This window comes from Pan troglodytes, chromosome 6 (assembly GCF_028858775.2).
Source record: "Pan troglodytes isolate AG18354 chromosome 6, NHGRI_mPanTro3-v2.0_pri, whole genome shotgun sequence".
In the NCBI taxonomy this organism is placed as follows: domain Eukaryota; kingdom Metazoa; phylum Chordata; class Mammalia; order Primates; family Hominidae; genus Pan; species Pan troglodytes.
In genome coordinates this window covers 174,529,023-174,550,099 of record NC_072404.2, presented here as the reverse complement: position 1 = coordinate 174,550,099, position 21,077 = coordinate 174,529,023, and the positions used below count along the sequence as shown (strand labels likewise).

The 21,077-nt window shown below is 45.8% G+C and overlaps 1 protein-coding gene across 1 annotated transcript in view; it reads right to left on the bottom strand.

Annotated features, from left to right (window-relative positions):
- LOC100615916 (uncharacterized) overlaps positions 1-21,077 on the bottom strand; it is a 92,918-nt gene that overhangs the window by 49,354 nt on the left and 22,487 nt on the right. The window contains exons 2-3 of the mRNA XM_063815915.1: positions 2,882-2,985; positions 1,389-1,438 (exon numbers count right to left, since the gene is read on the bottom strand). The gene's annotated coding sequence lies outside the window, so the exon portion shown is untranslated. The remainder of the gene's footprint in view (positions 1-1,388; positions 1,439-2,881; positions 2,986-21,077) is intronic.

The following is a 21,077-nucleotide window of genomic DNA, read 5'->3' as shown; positions in this document are numbered from 1 at the left end:
CTCACAAAAGGAAATTAAATCTGATTCACAGAGCAGACCACAAAGAGCATGTCTGGACCTAGAACCACAGCATGTAACCTCGGAAGCAGTGAGACACCAGCCAGCATGGACAAGCAGCAGGCACTTGCTCTATACCAGGTGAGGGTGTGGAGACATGACGTGGTGCAGGGACACCAGCACCCAGTCCTAGTTCTGGTCCCTCTCAGCCTTGTTAGGTTCTGGTTCCTAGGATTCCAGGGAACATCCCCACAGCCTCACAATAAGATCCTCCTTTCCTGTATATGCTACCTTGGATGGGATCCTCTGTTCTGTAATCAGTATGGCAACAGAGCAGATGAAATATTTAATGGTCTTTCATGAGCACTAAATGTTGTTTTTTACAAACTAGGTTAGATTCTGTCAAATAATCGTCTAATGGTGTATTTGAGTGTATATTAAGGATCTGATTCATTCTATACCCACTAACCATAACCAAACAGATTAAGTTTTCTTTCTCAGAATCTAATCCTTCAGTTTCTTGGAAGCTGGACTAGTTTCAGAGCATCTACAAACATTTCTGGAATATTTAACTTACCCTGAAATAACATATGATAGACAGTAATTCCCTAAATTATTTTCCCCAATTGTTGCAAAATAAAGCAAATGCAGAGTTTCTAGGACTATAAAAGGAACTCAACTTCCCGGATCCTAGTAAAGAAACAGGAAACAGCTTGAAGCTCTCTGGTTTGTTTTATGGCTCATGAAAAAGCTTTAGCCCAACTTGGCAAAAGAAAGGCAGGGAAAGAGTTCACATGGCTCTGCACAAACCCAACCCAATTACTAATTTCATGTTAGCCACTCTTTATGTGGAATTAGAGGGCTCACAGATGCCCTGCCCTCCAAAACACGCCACAGGGAGGACACATTCCCATCAGCATCAGGAGTTCATGCTAACACAGAGAAAATGCGTATGACTGCAGGAGTCCATGATTGGTTTAAATAGCCCTGCTGTTGACTCAGATATGTACAGGTAGGCAGGAACCACACACTGCACACATATACCACATGCCACCACACACCATACATCCCACACACCAATGTGTGCACAAATACATGCACAACCATACATACACACCATACATACAACACACATACACCATACACACAACACACACCAATGTGTGCACAAATACACAGCCACATACCACATGCACATGCAAGCACACACAATGGAGAATCACTGCCTCAAAAGCTCCTCATATGCTATTATCTGTCAGAATGTGAACCATAGATCTGATATTGCAAAAGAAATGTGTTTTATGCAACTTTATTAATACATTTATTTAATGTGACTCCATATTCAACAGAAACAATCCAAGATACTCTTTTATTTATAATAGAATACTTACTTCTTTTGTGCTTTCTTTATGGACATAGATCCATTTTTCACGATAAAAACCTAGAATAAAAATTACCTTTGTTTTTAAAATCTGGCAAATCATTTCAAAATGAAGATTTTAAAGGAATTTAAATAATTTGACATATTAACAAAATTATCTGACTTACTATATTGACAAGAAATGCTTTTACTTGGTTGAATGCAAAAGAATTGCTTTGTTTCTTAAATCAGTTTAAGATATGAACAATGATTTCAGACAGTACCAAGTCCTAGTAACTTAGAAGAAAATTAGTATTTATTAATGACTGAAGCCATATGAAGACGTAAATGATTATAAAATGCAATTACATTACCACATTCCTATGTACCCTAATAAAAAGTTCTATTCTTCTGTTGCTGTGTATAGTACTCCATAGAAACAAATTTTTCAGATAAATCTTAAAAGTTTCAAGAATCACACTAACTGTATTCTCCATGTGACCCTATCTTCTTCATAAAGTAGTCCCCCCGTATTCACAGTTTCATCTTCTACAGTTTCAATTACCCACAGTCAGCTTTGGTTTGAAAACATTAAGTGGAAAATTCCAGAAATAAACCATTCATAAGTTTTAAATTGTGTGCCATTCTGGGTGGTGTCATGAAATCTCACACCGTCCTGCTCTGTCCTGCCTGGGATGCAAATCCTCCCTTTGTCAAGCGAGTCCTACACTACCCGCCCCTTGGTCACTCAGTAGCCATCTTGGTTATCGGATCACCTGTTGAGATATCACAGTGCTTGTGTTTAAAGAACCCTTATTGTACTTCATAATAGTCCCAAAGTGCAAGAGCGGTGATGGTGGCCATCTTGCTATAACTGTTTCATTTTATTATTATTCTCGTTAATCTCTTACTGCACCTAATTTATAAATTAAACTTTATTATAAGTGTGTATATACAGAAAAAAAAACATAGTATCCATAAGGTTTGGTAGTATCCACAGTTTCAGGCATCCACTGGAGGTCTATCCCCTGAGGTAAGGGAGCCTACTATACATTAACATGTGTCTTGGTAACTCACAGATATGCTGCATGATAGAACTCTATGCCCTCTCACAGATAGGTCCCACCTCCAGCCTTCCCCTGCTGCCATCTAACATCCTAAACTCCAGCTCTGAATGTCTGTCTCCTGCTGTGAATCTTCAGTGACTTCAAAACTCAAGTCAGGACACCTCTCAGTTTGGCCTCACTGCTCAAGATTGAGCTGAATTCATGACCATAATTCAAGCATTCAGATTCATGGGCTGTTTTGTGGGTTTTGCTATCTCTTATTTTGTTTTTGCACATCTTACCCACTGAAACGTTGGGCTGCAAAAAGTTTGATCACTAAATATGTAGGCAATGCTGGATACTGGGCTGTTATTTACATATTTGTATCACCTTTTATTTCATAAGATAGCATTGTCAGAGTAATTTAGTATTTCAACATAATCAACAAGTAAAATAAAATTAATGAGAATGATCTTACTTTGAGTATTTGTGTCATTTCTAAAATGGTCCTTTTTCCTTTTTTTGGATGCATATTCATGCTCTTCATTATTGAATATTTCTCCATCTTCACTATTTAAGATACTGAAATAAAGACATATTCTATTAAAATATTTTTTCAGGGAGATCTTCATTTGGCTTTTCTTTTGTAAAAGGATACAAATACTTCAAAGTGACAGACTGTGGGCTTGAAGTCACAGGGGTAATGTCTAATACATTTTTGTTTCATTTTGAGAAATAAGATGTATCCTGGTTCTTTGAGAATATTGTACCAGAAAGTGCTGAACATGTTTTAGAATCTCTCAAGGGTCTTGATATGCTTATCCAAGGTAGTTTCAAACATCAAAATGGCTTATTAAAACAGAGATTTTTTTAAAAAACAACTATTAAAACTCCAGAAAAAAGATGGTAAGAACGTGATGATACCCAATACTGACCAATGACTTGATGTATCCCTTACCCCATGCTGAGTAACCACTCAACATTTCTGTTTACTCCCTATATGTTTAAGGGTTTAACTGAAGTTAATTATTACTGCACTGAACATGTTTTTATTAAGCACCAACCACATACACTGTTAACACATTTAACTGGAACCAGGTGAAGTGACATGTATATTTTTACTATTTAAATACATTTAATTAAAAGCTGTTCTTTGTGAAACAAGAAAATCAAATCATAAGGCAATAACTAAACAATGGGAACACCTTTTACTTTTTAAAAAAATGTCTTCCTTACAGAAAAAAAAAACCTGTAAATAGTAATCCACATCCTCAAAACTAAAGATGTGTAAAATTTTTATTTTCCACACACTGATAACAGATTTTCAGTGTAAAGTGAGGAAGGAAGCTCTGTGGAGACAAGCTGGTTGGTGGAGGCATGCAAGAGTGGTGCTCAAATCCAAGGAACTAAAATTGCTTATTTGCCAGTCATCGTTCTTTGACAAGAAAATTGTATACAAGCCCCTTTCCACTCACCACTATTCACTTTTAGTAAAAAACAGCTGACTTTGCCAAATGAGTCACTTTCTCACTGTCAGAACAGACTTAAACAGCAGTGCCAACAGTTGTAAATCATCAAGACAAGCAAAGCATATTTGAAAAACATACAAACAACTGAACTTTTTGTGGCAGACATTATAACAGCAATTTATGGAAATGTGTTGATGTTTGTATTTTATATTTAGTCTTACACCAGTTTGTTATCATTGATTGAAATACTGAATGTAGAAGCTTTAGAATCTAAAAGGGCTTTTCTAACGAAAATTACAAACATATCAAAGGAAAAGCACAAATACAATGTTCTCCAGAAATAGTGTCGCAGAAATAAAGACAGAATATGGAAGGAGACAGGACTGCTGACTAATCTCATACGTACAGGAAGAAGGACACTCCATGCAGCTTAGCTCCAACATGTGAGCGTGGGACAGAAAAGCAAGGTGAACCTAAAGACATCCCATGGACACACTGAGCTGGAACCAACTCTGCCCATAGGTGGTGGGGCCAGGTTCAGATGCTTGCAGTAACCGCATCCTCCTGTGAATCTGGGTCTACATGGCTGTGGCTCCCTGGGGGCTACCCACACTGTGGGTTCCACAGGTGGAGGTGACCTTCTTGGGCACTGCTGGGACACTTCCTGGGTCTGCCTGGGCAGTGGTAGGGCTCAGAGAACTTCAGCGTTAGGGCCTTGGGGAGTCTATGTCAGACTTGAGGACCAAGCCTGGGCTCACAAATGACAACTGGGCTACTATTTTTACAAAGTATTTTAAATGGGGAAAAAGCCATTATTTTTTGGTTGTGGGTTTTACACTGTCAGGTAAATAAAAATGTACAAGTAGAGAAGAAAGATGAATGCTTCTGAAATTTAAATTCGACACATTAAAATGTTAATAAAGGAGTATTTAATTTATAAATCTTTCTATTCTGCATGTATCAACTACATTTCATAGCAATCAACTACATGTCATAGCAAACATGTTCTCTTTTTATAACCTTCAAGACAAACATCACCTACTCTGACGTAAAAACAAGGGAACCTGCCCAACAACTTGATTAAAAAATGTCAAACAACTTCAACAGACACTTCTCCAAAGAAGAGACACAGCAGCCAACAAGCCCATGAAAAGATGCTCCACATCATGAATTGTTAGGTAAATGCAAATTAACACTACAATGAGATACTACCTCACACTCATTATGAGGCTACTGGCAAATTAAAAAAAAAAAAAGAAAGTTTAACAAGTGGTGTTGACATGGATGTGGGGAAACTGGATCCTTCGTGCAATGTTGGTGGAAATGGAGGATGGTATAGCTACTATAGGAAACAGTATGGAGGTTCTTCAAAAAATTAAACACAGAATTACCATATGATCCAGCAATTCCACTTCTGGGAATATATTCAAAAGAACTGAAAGCAGAGAATGAAAGATACTTGTATACCCATGTTCATAGCAGTATTACTTGCAACAGATAAACATGGAAGCAACCCACATGTCCATCAGTGGATGAATAGATAAGCAAAATGTGGTGTACACTATACACAATATGGAGTATTATTCAGTCGGAAAAAGGAAATGCTGACACATGCTACAATAGGGCTGAAACTTGAGGACGTTACGCTCAGATAAGACAGTCACAAAAGGACACATACTGTCTGATTTGACTTATATGAGGTACTCAGAAAAGTCAAATCATACAGACAGAAAATAGAAAGCCAGTTACCAGGTCTGGGGGTGCTGGAGAATGAAAAGTTAGCATTTAATGGGGACAGAGTTTCAGTGTGGGAAGATGTAAAAGTTGTAGAGATGTATGGTGGTAATGGTTGCACAATAATGTGAATGTACTTAACACCACTGAACTGTACATTTAAACATGGTTAGGATGGCAATTTTATGTTATGTGTATTTTGCTGCAATCAAAGATAAACTGTGCAAGAGAGGAGAGGAAGTAGCAGCTTGTCTTGTTCATGCTGTCTGAGGTGCATGTCGGAGGGATGGGGTGGGGGCGGGAAGTGTTAAAAACAAAGAATAGAACGTTATACAACACAAGCGGAAAACACAGGGCACAAACGCACTTGTATAAAACACAGAGTTTCCATAAACTTAAAACATGTCTGAATGATGGAGCTAACAGCCCTTAACTCCCCACACCCAGGCTGCACCACAGCATATGTCACCCCCTTGCTTGCAAATGTGCCCAAAAGGCAATGACATTCCAAGTTTCCTCTGACAAGCCCAAGGACAGGGCAATGAGTTTTCCAAGTTCCTTTCCATTCAAGAAAAGGAAGAGAAGAGAATAGAGAAGAATCAACAAAACAACTCCAAATAGAAGTAAACGAGAGCCAAGAACGGAACTATTTCTCATAATTAAACCCCAATTTCTATAAATTACAATCCTCATTCTAGTGATGACCTATAATAAGATTTGCACTTTCCTCTGATGGTATTTTCCTTAAGAGATGGATAACAAGGTCTTAATCTTCATCTCCCAGACCACTCTAGGGTTCTACGCACAGGCTTTACAGAAATGTGCTGTTATGGGCCATCATCTTCAAATCATTTCCACACAAGTCTAGGAAAATAAGACAGGCTAGGATAAGCCTCCGGTTTTTAAAATTGCTAATCAAGGGCATCAGTTCTTAACTATATTGCTGTAAGATATGTCACAAAACTTTTGTTACCAGTAAGAAAAATGACCAACATTTGTGAATGATTTAATTTTTAATAATTATTAAAGTACTACACTACACATAATAAAAAATAATACATACTCATAAACTCAACTTCCTTGAGTTGCCAGTAGGAAGCAACCCTGCCGAGCTCTTGATTTTGGATTTCTGGCCTCCAGAATTGTGAGGACATATATTTCTGTGGTTTTAAGCCACTGAGTTTGTGGTTATGGAATCCCAGAAAATGAATAAAATTATCTATCTTTTCAAGTTACTTCAGTTTGATATTGATTATGAAAGGTACATATATGCTATCAAACAGAAGAGACTTTAGGGAGAAAAAATCTCGCATAAATGCAACAAGTTGCCATGACTCTAAGTGCCAAGGTAATATAACATGCAAACTGTGATAATTTCACCAAAACCAAAACAAAGTGGAACAAATCCTCAAACACAGTTGTTGATAATTCCCACCCTGGCCTCCTCTGACATTTCCTTTGGATCAATTTGGCTGCACCTCTTCTGTCAAGCAGGAGCTGGACGACATTTTGGTCAGCTCCTCCTCAGAGGGGAGCTACAATCTCTGCTCTAACAATCCCCAATTGTTGTCTTAAGTTAGACTGTGTTCATCAATGGCTACCTACTAAACTTAGCTTTTTATCTGTACATTTTCCAATCAGGTCGTATTATTTTCTCCTGGTAGGCAAATGTTTACATTTATCCATTTTCCTGATATAAAGCTACTTCGTATCAGTGTGTTATTAGTCTCTAATTATAAGAAGATAATCCAGAAGAGAAAGTCCAGTCAATTTTATATAAGTTAAAAAAAAAAGATGTGAAACCTATTTTTAGAATTAACATTTCCTTCCTAAATATCTAACACGACACACTTACGGACTCTTAACACACCCTTCTTACATGAAGGGAGCAGCAGAGCAGAGGGCGACAAGAGCACCAAGGCCAGGTGGAGCCACAGCCAATGTGGGCCCATCTCACTCCGCAGGGAGAAGCAACTGCACTGTGCACAGAGTGCAATCTGGCAGAAGGGAAACGCCGTCTTAAAGAGCTTCAGATGCAGCAACCTTGAAGAAGGGCTGTGCCAGAAAGTCCACCAGATGAGGCCGCAAACCTATCAAAGGGCATCAGACACTCTGTGCACAGGGTACACAAAACAATGCCTCCCACATTCTGTGACTTCCTGCGTGTGCCACTTGGACCACCACACTCCCTACCTGCACCATCTTACCTGGACAGACTAAATCTCAGCCACCTCAGGACTAGGATATTAACATGGCTTCCAGTTCTATAAATTCCTCCCCCTTAAGAATGCATGTCTGTAAAATCAGAAATGATGAAAACTGGACTTGTGAGTGGCTTTGTAGTAGGGATTACAGGTCCAGAATAGAATAGGTTCAGTAACATATTTAAGATATTTAAGGGAAAAAATATAAGCCAAAGATTTAACATCTAAATAGTGACTATCAAGGTAAAAGTCACACATATTTTTTATGAGTACACACAAACACAGGAAGTACGGTGACCAGGAGCTGAGGGATGACCCACTAAAGAATAAGCTCCGGAAACCAAAATGACTAGAGGCAGATGCAAAGGTGAGCTGCAGGGTGGTCTGTATTTATCTGTGGAGCTGCTGGCACATGACGGTGATAAAAGTGCAGCATGCCATGGTTACCAGCTTGGACAATGCAGACAAAGAAGAACCACCAGAGAAGTGGTAGGGGCGGGCAGAAGATGTGCAGGGGCCAACTGGGACTGGGGTGTCCATCAGCTAACTGCAGTATCAGGTACTATGGGGAGCCAACCAAAGAAACTAAGTGTTTGCTATAAAGGCATTAGGATAAAAGTGGAAAAAAAAAAGGGAGGAAGAAAGCCCTCTTAAATACCAAAAGGGTAAAAGCAAATAAAATAGAACAAGGGATTCCCTGTTATCTGTGATGTAAAAAATGGACTTGGCTCACCTATTAAATGGAAAACAGTCTTGGATTGGCTCACAAAGCAAAATCAAACACCATACTGCATATAAGATATACAGCTATAAAAGGCTGGGAAAATATATAGAGAATTTATAGGACTCAGAAAAAAAGTAACTGTCACAGGAAACTTTATAGCATTAAATAACTATATCAATACAAATTTAAATAATAAAAATAAATTATTTAAACATATAACTGAAAAAGCCAGAAAAAGAATAAGTGAACCAAAAGAAAGGGGTGAATTATTACAAATAAAAGCAGATATTATTAAGTAGAAAAAGAATAGAACTAAGAAGTAAATCCAAAAGCTGGCTCTCAAGAGAAAATAATCAACCAAAACAAACCACTAGGTATCTGATTAGAAAAAAAAAAAATAAGAAAGTTACAAGTGCTAACAAGAAAAATTTAAACGTTGTAAAAGATAAGGAAAAGAAAGGGATAGAGAGAAAAATGTGTAGATTAAGAGACTTTAAAAACATATCAAATTTTAAGAATAAAACAACACTAAACTATAGTGTCTAGGGATATACACTTGGTGATAAAACTATAAAGATTAGGGAAATGATTACCATAAGAGTTTGGGAAGTGGTTATTTTTGGGGAGAGGAAGTAGGTTATAATAGAAATGGGACATGTGGTGGGCGCTTCTGGGATGATTGATAAAGTTCTATTCCTTGACCTGGGTGTGGTTACAAGGATGTTTCCTTTATAAAAATGAAGAAAAACATTAAAAAATCATTACAGGCAACTTTATAAAACTCTTTGCAGTAAGTTAGAAGTAGATGAAACTTTTTTTTTTTTTTTTTTTTTTTTTTTTTGAGACGGAGTCTCGCTCTGTCTCCCAGGCTGGAGTGCAGTGGCGCGATCTCGGCTCACTGCAAGCTCCGCCTCCCGGGTTCACGCCATTCTCCTGCCTCAGCCTCCCAAGTAGCTGGGACTACAGGCGCCCGCCAACACGCCCCGCTAATTTTTTGTATTTTTAGTAGAAACGGGGTTTCACCGTGTTAGCCAAGATGGTCTCGATCTCCTGACCTCGTGATCCGCCCGTCTCGGCCTCCCAAAGTGCTGGGATTACAGGCGTGAGCCACCGCGCCCGGCCGAAACATTTTTTAAAAATATTAAATTTAATGCTATTCCAATACAAAATCAAGTTTTTTTCTTAGAGCTAAACAAGTTAATTATAAAATGCATTTAAGAACAAGAAGAAACTATCCTAAAATTCATATGGAATGAAAAGAGAGCCCAAACAGCCAAAGCAATCCTAAGCAAAAAGAACAAAGCCAGAGGCATCACACTACTCAACTTCAAACTATACTATACAGCCCCAGTAACCAAAACAGCTTCTGTACCGGTACAAAAACAGACTCATAGACCAATGAACAGAACAGAAAACTCAGAAATAAAGCCACACGCCTACAACCATCCAATCTTTGACAAGGCCAGCAAAAGCAGCAGTGGAAAAAGACCATCCTATTCAATATATGGTGTTGGAATAACTGGCTAGCCGCATACAGAAGACTGAAGCCAGACCCCTACCTTTCACCATATACAAAAATTAACTCAAAATATATTAAAGATTTCAATGTAAGACCTCAAACTGTAAGATCCTGGAAGATAACCTAGGAAATACTCTTCTTGACGTTGGCCTTGGCAAAGAATTTTTGGCTAAGTTCCCAAAAACAATTGCAACAAAACAAAATTGGCAAGTAGAATTTAACTAAATGAAAGAGCTTCTGCACAGCAAGAGAAACGTTTGACAGAGAATACAGACAACCTACGGAATGAGAGAAACTATTTGCAAACTATGCATCTGACAAAGGCCTAATATCCAGAATCTACAGGGAACTTATGCAAAAAACGTTCACCTTCTGTCTGTGTTCACGTCACCAAGAGAATAGAAAGGAAAAGGGAAGAATGCAAAAGTCAAAGACACGTCACCCTCCTTGAGACAGCCCTCCAGTCCAGGCCAAATCTCAGCCTGCCCTTGGTCCGCTGTGGTTGGGCCTGCACCCAAGCCATGAGCACACGCAGCAATTGTGGCAGCAGAAGCTTCCTCTGGGCTCAGACTCAGGCTGATGCTGCGTCAGGACCTGCCGCGGTCTCGGCTGGGCTTCCTGGGACTCGGTGGTTGTGGGCTGACTGTAAAGCATGGAATGACTCTTAGAAACTGGGCGTCATTCTTTGTGGTTTTCCAAGCTTGGTCTCTGATGATACTCCAGGTCTTAGGAGACATGCTGAATATTTATTATGCTTACATTCAAGCAACATGAACCCTTAAGGTTGATGTAGCTCCCCGTCTTTTTTTCCCAGAAGGAGGAGCACTGAAGGAACATTTTTCCAGTATGGATTCTTTCCAGCTCCGAGAAGCTGGAGGCACACGGATCCCTCGGCCAGCTCCCATCTATGGACGTGCTGTAGTCACAAGGACTGTGACTAAGGCTCAGTCCCTGAGGAGTGCCTTGGCATGGGCTGCTTTAGGCTGTAAACACCCAGTTTTATCCACTTTATGTGAAGAAAGCCAACAAGGGGCATGGAGTGAGTTCCGCAGGTTTTAGCGGCTGTGGCGGCTGGTGCTCAGTGGGGATGATGGAGGGAAGGCGCCTCCCTCTGTGGGCCCCGAGGTCTGTGCGGGAATCAGCTCTGCAGCTGTGTCCAGGGGCAGCCGTAGACCACACACGGCAGGCTCACAGCTCTGTTCCATGAGAACTTTATACACAAAAGCAGACAGGCTGGGCTTGGCCTCTGGATCATAATCTGCTGACCCCTGGGTAAGAAATTTTAAATATTTACTTAATTCTGTTCAACAGAAGGGGTGATATACTGAGGAGTGAATAATGGGAAAGATCTGATTCAGCTGTATCAGGAAGGACTGGTGTAAATTCAACTTATTAACTGAATTCACAGTATTCGTGTTTTATGCCTTTAGGGGTTAAAAATGGGTCACACACGAGCAGCATGCACTTCACTGGCGTGGCAGGGCACCTCAGTGTTTACATGTGTGGTTCCCATGCTTACCAGGGCTGGAGGCCCCTGTTAGTAGTGAAGTGCATGTGGAGTTCTGGATACTTTTCCTGGCTTTCTCTATTTGTATGAGCTTGTGCAGTTAGAGGTTTGGGCTGAATTTGGGTAGAAATGGGTGGCTCACAGGCTGCAAAAGTTCTGTGGACCCCTTTTCCCCCAGCTGATTAATGTTGTAAATATTAGAATATTGTTACATAAAAGTCTGGATTTTTAGTTTCTTTCACATTGGAATAGCTGCCAACATTGGGCCTGCATTCATCTCTCTAGGGCAACGTCGGCTGCAGCGGAGATGGCTGCTCCCCGGTGGGGTGTGTGCTCGGCCTGCAGCCCCCGCCCTCCGGACTCCATTCGCCTCCGCTCTCAGGTTTGCACCTCGTCATTGTCTTCTAATTTTGCATCCCTGGACTGCGTGACCTACAAGGCTCTCAGCACAACAAGACTCTATGATTCTGTCTATTAGAACAAAAAGCCAGTGAGGCAAGTGTATCATCCTGTTGAATTCACAGCATTAACTCTGGGAGTTGGGGACAGTGTCTATTCTTTCTCCAGACACTCTCTGTTTCTCCTGGATGGAAAGGTTCTGCTACTTGTCCCGTGGTCAGGCCCAGCCAATGGAACGGAATGGAAGTGACTCTGCCCCTTATTGGCAGAAACTTTAAAAGCCGCACAACGTTCCTGCACCCTCCCCTCTGCCATGAGCCTGGCAGTGCTCAGGATGGGAAAATTATCTCACCTGGGCCTGAGGATACAGGAGCTACCCCCAGCCTGCAGTGGAAGAGAAGCATGGACGAGTGATTAAACTTTGTGTTTTCAAGCCACAGAGGTTTTTTGAAGTTGTTTGCTACCATGCTTTGTCCCTACAAACACAGTCATGGAGAAGGCCAGTGGCAGACCCTGAGCTGTTCGCGCATCTGTTCACCAGTATCCAGAATAACAATAGATTTTTGAAACATTCCTGAGAAAATTCTGGGAGTTGCATAGCGGCCAGTCTTATTCTCTAAAGTTGTTCCTTCTAAAGGGTGGGATGACTGAAAATTTCAGAAAAGCAAACCACCGCTGAAAGGCAACATTATTTCTGTTGGCAGAAGGCGGCCTGAGCAATCTAGATTTTCCACAGTTCACCAACTCCTTTTTAAGGAAATATGGCTGTGAGAGGAATAAAACATGATTCCTACCTTTAAGGAACTCAGAGAAGTGAATTAAAGGAAGTCACAGATCAGACAACCAACCACACAAAGTTTCTAAGAGCAAACTGTTCAGGTCGGCAAGTCACTCTTATCCACTGTTTTGCCTTCTAAGGTTTCAGTTACTCCCAGTCATGGTCCAAAAACATTAAATGAAAAATTCCAGAAATAAACAATACACACGTTATAAATCGTGTTTCATTCTGACTAGCGTGATGAAGTCTCATGCCGTCCCACTCAGCCCCACGTGGGGTGTGACTCCTCCCTCTGTCCAGCAGATCCACCCTGTCTATACTACATGCTTTTCCAGCAGATCCACCATGTCTAGACTACCTGCGTGGCCAGCAGATCCACCCTATCTACACTACCTGCTTTTCCAGCAGATCCACCCTGTCTACACTACCTGCCTAGCTAGTATATCCACCCTATCCACACTACCTGCCTGGCCAGCATATCCGCCCTGTCTACACTACCTGCCTACCCAGCAGATCCGCCCTGTCTACACTACCTGCCAGGCCAGTAGATCCACGCTATCTACACTACCTGCCTGGCCAGGAGATCCACCCTGTCAACACTACCTGCTTGTCCAGCAGGTCCACACTGTCTACACTACCTGCCTGTCCAGCAGGTGCACCCTATCTACAATACCTGACTGTCCAGCAGATCCACCCTGTCGACACTACCTGCCTGTTCAAAAGATCCACCCTGTCTATATTACCTGCCTATCCAGCAGAACTACCCTGTCTACACTACCAACCTCCACAGCAGATCCAACCTGCCTATACTACCTGCCTGGCCAGTAGATGCGCCCTGTCTTCACTACCTGCTTGTCCAGCAGGTCCACCCTGTCTACACTACCTGCCTGGCCAGCAGATCCGACTTGTCTACACTACCTGCCTGGCCAGCAGAACCGCTCTATCTACACTACCTGCCTGGCCAGCAGATCCATCCTGTCTAAACTACCTGCTTGTCCAGCAGATCCACCCTCTCTACACTACCTGCCTGTCCAGCAGGTGCATTTTCTCTACACTACCTGCCTGTCCAGAAGATCCACCCTGTATGCACCACCTACCTGTCCAGTAAATCCACTCTGACTATATTACCTGTCTATCCAGCAGATCTACCCTGTCTACACTACTTGCCTGGCCAGTAGATCCATGCTATCTATACAACCTGCCTGTCCAGCAGATCGAGCCTGTCTATACTACCTGCCTGTCGAGCAGATCCACCCTGTCTATACCACCTGCCTATCCAGTAGGTCCACCCTGTCTACACTACCTGCCTGGCCAGCAGACCCACCCTGTCTACACCACCTGCTTTTCCAGCAGTTCCACCTTGTCTACACTACCTGCCTCTCCAGCAGTTCCACCCTATCTACACTACCTGCTTGTCCAGCAGATCCACCCTGTATACACTACCTGCCTGTCCAGCACATCCACCCTGTATACACTACCTGCCTGGCCAGCATATCCACCCTGTCAACACTACCTGCTTTTCCAGTAGATCCGCCCTGTCTGCAATACCTGCCTATCCAGCAGATCCACCCTGTCTATACTACCTGCCTGTCCAGCAGATCCAACCTGTCTACACTACCTGCCTGTCCAGCAGATCCACCCTGTTTATACTACCTGCCTGTCCAGCAGATCCACCCTGTCTACACTACCTGCCTGTCCAGCAGATCCACCCTGTCTACACTACCTGCCTGTCCAGCAGATCCGCCCTGTCTATACTACTTCCCAGTCCAGCAGATCGACCCTGTCTACACTACCGGCCTGGCCAGCAGATCTGCCCTGTCTATACTACCTGCCTCTCCAGTAGATCCAACCTTTCTATACTACCTACCTGTCCAGCAGATCCGCCCTGTCTACACTACCTGCTTGGCCAGTATATCCACCCTATCTACACTACCTGCCTGGCCAGCAGATCCGCCTTGTCTACACTACCTGCCTGCCCAGCAGAACCGCCCTATCTACATTACCTTCCTGTCCAGCAGATCCATCCTGTCTACACTACCTGCTTGTCCAGCAGATCCACCCTCTCTACACTACCTGCCTGTCCGGCAGGTGCATTTTCTCTACACTACCTGCCTGTCCAAAACATTCACCCTGTATACACCACCTACCTGTCCAGTAAATCCACTCTGTCTATACTACCTGTGTATCCAGCAGATCTACCCTGTCTACACTACTTGCCTGGCCAGTAGATCCATGCTATCTACACTACCTGCCTGTCGAGCAGGTCCACCCTGTGTACACTACCTGCCTGAACACCAGAACAACCCAGTCTACACTACCTACCTTGCCAGTAGTTCCACATTATCTGCACTACCTGCCTGCCCAGCATATCCACCCTATCTATACTATCTGCCTGGCCAGTAGATCCACGCTATCTACACTGCCTGCCAGGCAAGCAGATCCACCCTGGCTACACTACCTGCTTGTCCAGCAGTTCCACCCTGTCTACACTACCTGCCCGCCCAGCAGATGCACCCTGTCTACACTACCTGGCAGGCCAGTAGATCCACGCTATCTACACTACCTGCCTGGCCAGCAGATCCACCCTGTCTACACTACCTGCTTGTCCAGCAGGTCCACCCTGTATACACTACCTGCCCTCCCAGCAGATCCACCCTGTCTACACTACCTGCCTGGCCAGTAGTTCCACGCTATCTCCACTACCTGCCTGTCCAGCAGACCCGCCCTGTCTATACTACTTGCCTGTCCAGCAGATCCACTCTGTCTACACTACCTGCCTGTCCAGCAGATCCGCCCTGTCTATACTACCTGCCTCTCCAGCACATCCGCCCTGTCTATACTATCTGCCTGTCCAGCAGATCTGTCCTGTCTACACTACCTGCCTGGCCAGTAGATCCACCCTATCTACACTACATGCCTGGCCAGCAGATCCGCCCTGTCTACACTACCTACCTGACCAGCAGATCCGCCCTGTCTACACAAACTGCCTGGCCAATAGATCCACGCTATCTACACTACCTGCCTGGCCAGCAGAACCACCCTGTCTACACTACCTGTTTGTCCAGAAGGTCCACCCTGTGTACACTAGCTGCCGGTCCAGCAGATCCGCCCTGTCTAAACTACCTCCCTGGCCAGCAGATCCACCCTGTCTATATTACCTGCCTGTCCAGCAGATGCACCCTGTCCATACTACCAGCCTATCCAGCAGATCCACCCTGCCTACACTACCTGCCTACGCAATGGATGCACCCTTTCTACACTAACTACCTACCCAGTAGATCCACGCAATCTACACTACCTGCCTGCTCAGCAGATCCACCCTGCCTACACTACCTGCCTACGCAATGGATGCACCCTTTCTACACTAACTACCTACCCAGTAGATCCACGCAATCTACACTACCTGCCTGCTCAGCAGATCCACCATGTCTACACTACCTGCCTGGCCATTAGCTCCACGCTATCTACACTACCTGCCTGACCAGCAGATACACCCTGTCTATACTACCTGCCTGTCCAGCAGATCCACCCTGTCTATACTAACTCCCTGGCCAGCTGATCCAACCTGTCTATACTACCTGCCTGGTCAGCAGATCCACCGTGTCTATGCTACCTGCCTGTCCAGCAGACCACCCTGTGTACACTACCTGCCTGCCCAGCAGATCCGCCCTGTCTATACTACCTGCCTACATAGCAGATCCGCCCTGTCTACACAACCTGCTTGTCCAGCAGATCCACCCTGTCTACACTACCTGCCTGCTCAGCAGATCCACCCTGTCTATACTACCAGCCTGGCCAGTAGATCCACGCAATCTACACTACCTGCCTGGCCAGCAGAACCGCACTGTCTACACTACTTGCTTGTCCAGCAGGTCCACCCTGTCTACACTACCTGCCTGCCCAGCAGACCCAACCTCTCTACACTACCTGCTTGTCCAGGAGGTCCACCCTGTATACACTACCTGCCTGCCCAGCAGATCCACCCTGTCTAAACTACCTGCCTGGGCAGTAGTTCCACGCTATCTCCCCTACCTGCCTGTCCAGCAAACCCGCCCTGTCTATACTACTTGCCTGTCCAGCAGATCCACTCTGTCTACACTACCCGCCTGTCCAGCAGATCCGCCCTGTCTATGCTACCTGCCTCTCCAGCACATCCACACTGTCTATACTACCTGCCTGTCCAGCAGATCCCCCAGTCTACACTACCTGCCTGGCCAGTAGATACACCCTACCTACACTACCTGCCTGCCCAGCAGATCCACCCTGTCTATACTACCTGCCTGGCCAGTAGATCCTGGCTATCTACACTGCCTACCTGCTCAGCAGATCCACCCTGTCTACACTACCTGCTTGTCCAGCAGGTCCACCCTGTCTATACTACCTGCCTGGCCAGTAGATGCACGCCATCTACACTGCCTGCCTGGCCAGCAAATCCACCCTGTCTACACTACCCGCTTCTCCAGCAGGTCCACCCTGTCTACACCACGTGCCTGCAAAGCAGACCCACCCTGTCTGCACTACCTGGCTGGCCAGTAGACCCACGCTATCTACACTACCTTCCTCTACAGCGATCCAACTTGTCTGTACTACCTGCCTGTCGAGCAGATCCACCCTGTCTATACTACCTGCCTGTCCAGCAGGTCCACCCTGTCTACACAACCTGCCTGCCCAGCAGATCCGCCCTATCTACACTACCTGCTTGTCCAGCAGATCCGCCCTGTCTACACTACCTGCCTGCACAGCAGATCTGCCCTGTCTATACTCCCTACCTGGCCAGTAGATCCACGCTATCTACACTACTTCCCTGTCCAGCAGATCCACACTGTCTACACTACTTGCTTGTCCAGCAGGTCCACCCTCTCTACACTACCTGCCTGCCCAGGAGATCCGCCCTGTCTATACTACCTGCCTGGCAAGTAGATCCACGCTATCTACATACCATTCCTGTACAGCAGAGTCACCCAGTCTATACTACCACCCTTTGGAGCGGATCCACCCTGTCTATACTACCTGCCTATCCAGCAGGTCCACCCTGTGTACACTACCTGCTTGCCCAGAAGATCCACCCTGTCTACACTACCTGCCTGGCCAGTAGATCCACGGTATCCACACTACCTCCCTGGCCAGCAGGTCCACCCAGTCTACTCTACCTGCTTGTCCAGCAGGTCCACCATGTCTACACTACGTGGCTGCCACCAGATCCAAGCTGTCTACACTACCTCCCTGGCCAGTAGATCCATCCTATCTCCACTACCTGCCTGTCCAGGAGATCCACCCTCTCTTTACTACCTTCCTGTCCGGCAGATTGACCCTCTCTACACTACCTGCCTGGCCAGCAGATCTACGCTATCTACAGTACCTGCCTTACCAGCAGACCCACCCTGTCTACACTACATGCTTGTCCAGCAGGTCCACCCTGTCTACACTACCTGCCTGTCCAGCAGGTGCACCCTAACTACACTACCTGCCTATCCAGCATATCTACCCTGTCTACACTACCTGCCTGCCCAGCAGATCGACCCTATCTTCACTACCTACCTGGCGAGAAGATCCACCCTCTCTACTCTACCTGCTTGTCCAGCAGTTCCACCCTGTCTACACTACCTGTCTGTCCAGCACATCCACTCTGTCTACACTACCTGGCTGGCCAGCAGATCCAGGCTATCTACACTAACTGCCTGTCCAGCAGGTCCACCCTGTCTACACTACCTCCCTGCCCAGTAGATCCACCTGGTCTACACTACCTACCTGGCCAGTGGATCCACACTATCTACACTACCTACCGGGCCAGCAGATCCACCCTGTCTACACTACCTGCCTGCACAGCAGATCCACCCTTTCTACACTATCTGCCTGCCCAGTAGATCCACGCTATCTGCACTACCTGCCTGCCCAGCAGATCCACCATGTCTACACTACAAGCCTGGCCATTAGCTCCACGCTATCTACACTACCTGCCTGGCCAGCAGATACACCCTGTCTATACTACCTGCCTGTCCAGCAGATCCACACAGTCTACACTAATTGCTTGTCCAGCAGGTCCACCCTGTCTACACTGCCTGACTACCCAGCAGATCCACCCTGTCTATACTACGTGCCTGGCCAGTAGATCCACGCTATCTACATTCCCTTACTGTCCAGCAGAGTCACCCTGTCTATACTACCTGCCTTTCGAGCCGATCCACCCTGTCTATACTACCTGCCTATCCAGCAGGTCCACCCTGTCTACACTACCTGCTTACCCAGAAGATCCACCCTGTCTACACTACCTGCCTGGCCAGTAGATCCACGGTATCCACACTACCTCCCTGGCCAGCAGATCCACCCAGTCTACACTACCTGCTTGTCCAGCAGGTCCACCCTGTCTACACTACGTGCCTGCCAGCAGATCCAAGCTGTCTACACTACCTGCCTGGCCAGTAGATCCATGCTATCTCCACTACCTGCCTGTCCAGCAGATCTACCCTCTCTTTACTACCTTCCTGTCCAGCAGATTGACCCTCTCTACACTACCTGCCTGGCCAGCAGATCCACGTTATCTACACTACCTGCCTTACCAGCAGATCCACCCTGTCTACACCACATGCCTGTCCAGCAGGTCCACCCTGTCTACACTACATGCCTATCCAGCAGGTCCACCCTATCTACACTCCCTGCCGGTCCAGCAGGTGCACCCTAACTACACTCCCTGCCTGTCCAGCAGATCAACCCTGTCTATACTACCTGCTTATCCAGCAGATCCACCCTGTCTACACTCCCTGCCTGCACAGCAGATCCACCCTTTCTTCAATACCTACCTGGCGAGCAGATCCACCCTGTCTACTCCACCTGCTTGTACAGCAGATCCACCCTGTCTACACTACCTGCCTGTGCAGCAGAGCCACTCTGTCTAAACTACCTGGCTGGCAAGCAGATCCACGCTATCTACACTACCTGCCTGTCCAGCAGATCCACCCAGTCTATACTAACTGCCTGTTCAGCAGATACACCCTGTCTATACTACCTGCCTGTTGAGCAGATCCACCCTGTCTATACAACCTGCCCGTCCAGCAGGTCCACCCTGTCTACACTACCTCCCTGCCCAGTAGATCCACCGTGTCTACACTACCTGCCTGGCTAGCAGATCCACGCTATCTACACTACCTGCCTGGCCAGCAGATCCACCTTGTCTACACAACCTGCTTGCCCAGCAGATCCACCCTTTCTACACTATCTACCTGCCCAGCAGATCCACGCTATCTACACTACCTGCCTGCCCAGCAGATCCACCATGTCTACACTACCTGCCTGGCCATTAGCTCCACGCTATCTACACTACCTGTCTGGCCAGCAGATACACCCTGTCTATACTACCTGCCTGTCCAGCAGATCCTCCCTGTCTATACTAACTCCCTGGCCAGCTGATCCAACCTGTCTATACTACCCGCCTGGCCAGCAGATCCACCGTGTGTATGCTACCTGCCTGTCCAGCAGACCACCCTGTGTACACTACCTGCCTGCCCAGCAGATCCGCCCTGTCTATACTACCTGCCTACACAGCAGATCCGCCCTGTCGACACGACCTGCTTATCCAGCAGATCCACCCTGTCTACACTACCTGCCTGCTCAGCAGATCCACCCTGTCTATACTACCTTCCTGGCAGGTAGATCCACGCAATCTATACTACCTGCCTGGCCAGCAGATCCGCACTGTCTACACTACTTGCTTTTCCAGCAGGTCCACCCTGTCTACACTACCTACCTGCCCAGCAGATCCAACCTCTCTACACTACCTGCTTGTCCAGGAGGTCCACCCTGTATACACTACCTACCTTCCCAGCAGATCCACCCTGTCTATGCTACCTGCCTCTCCAGCACATCCACACTGTCTACACTACCTGCCTGTCCAGCAGATCCCCCGTCTACACTACCTGCCTGGCCAGTAGATACACCCTATCTACACTACCTGCCTGCCCAGCAGATCCACCCTGTCTATACTACCTGCCTGGCCAGTAGATCCAGGCTATCTACACTGCCTGCCTGCCCAGCAGATCCACCCTGTCTACACTACCTGCTTGTCCAGCAGGTCCACCCTGTCTATACTACCTGCCTGGCCAGTAGATGCACGCTATCTACACTGCCTGCCTGGCCAGCAAATCCACCCTGTCTACACTACCCGCTTGTCCAGCAGGTCGACCCTGTCTACACTACGTGCCTGCAAAGCAGATCCACCCTGTCTGCACTACCTGGCTGGCCAGCAGACCCACGCTATCTACACTACCTTCCTGTCCAGCAGATCCAACCTGTCTATACTACCTGCCTGTCGAGCAGATCCACCCTGTCTATACTACCTGCCTGTCC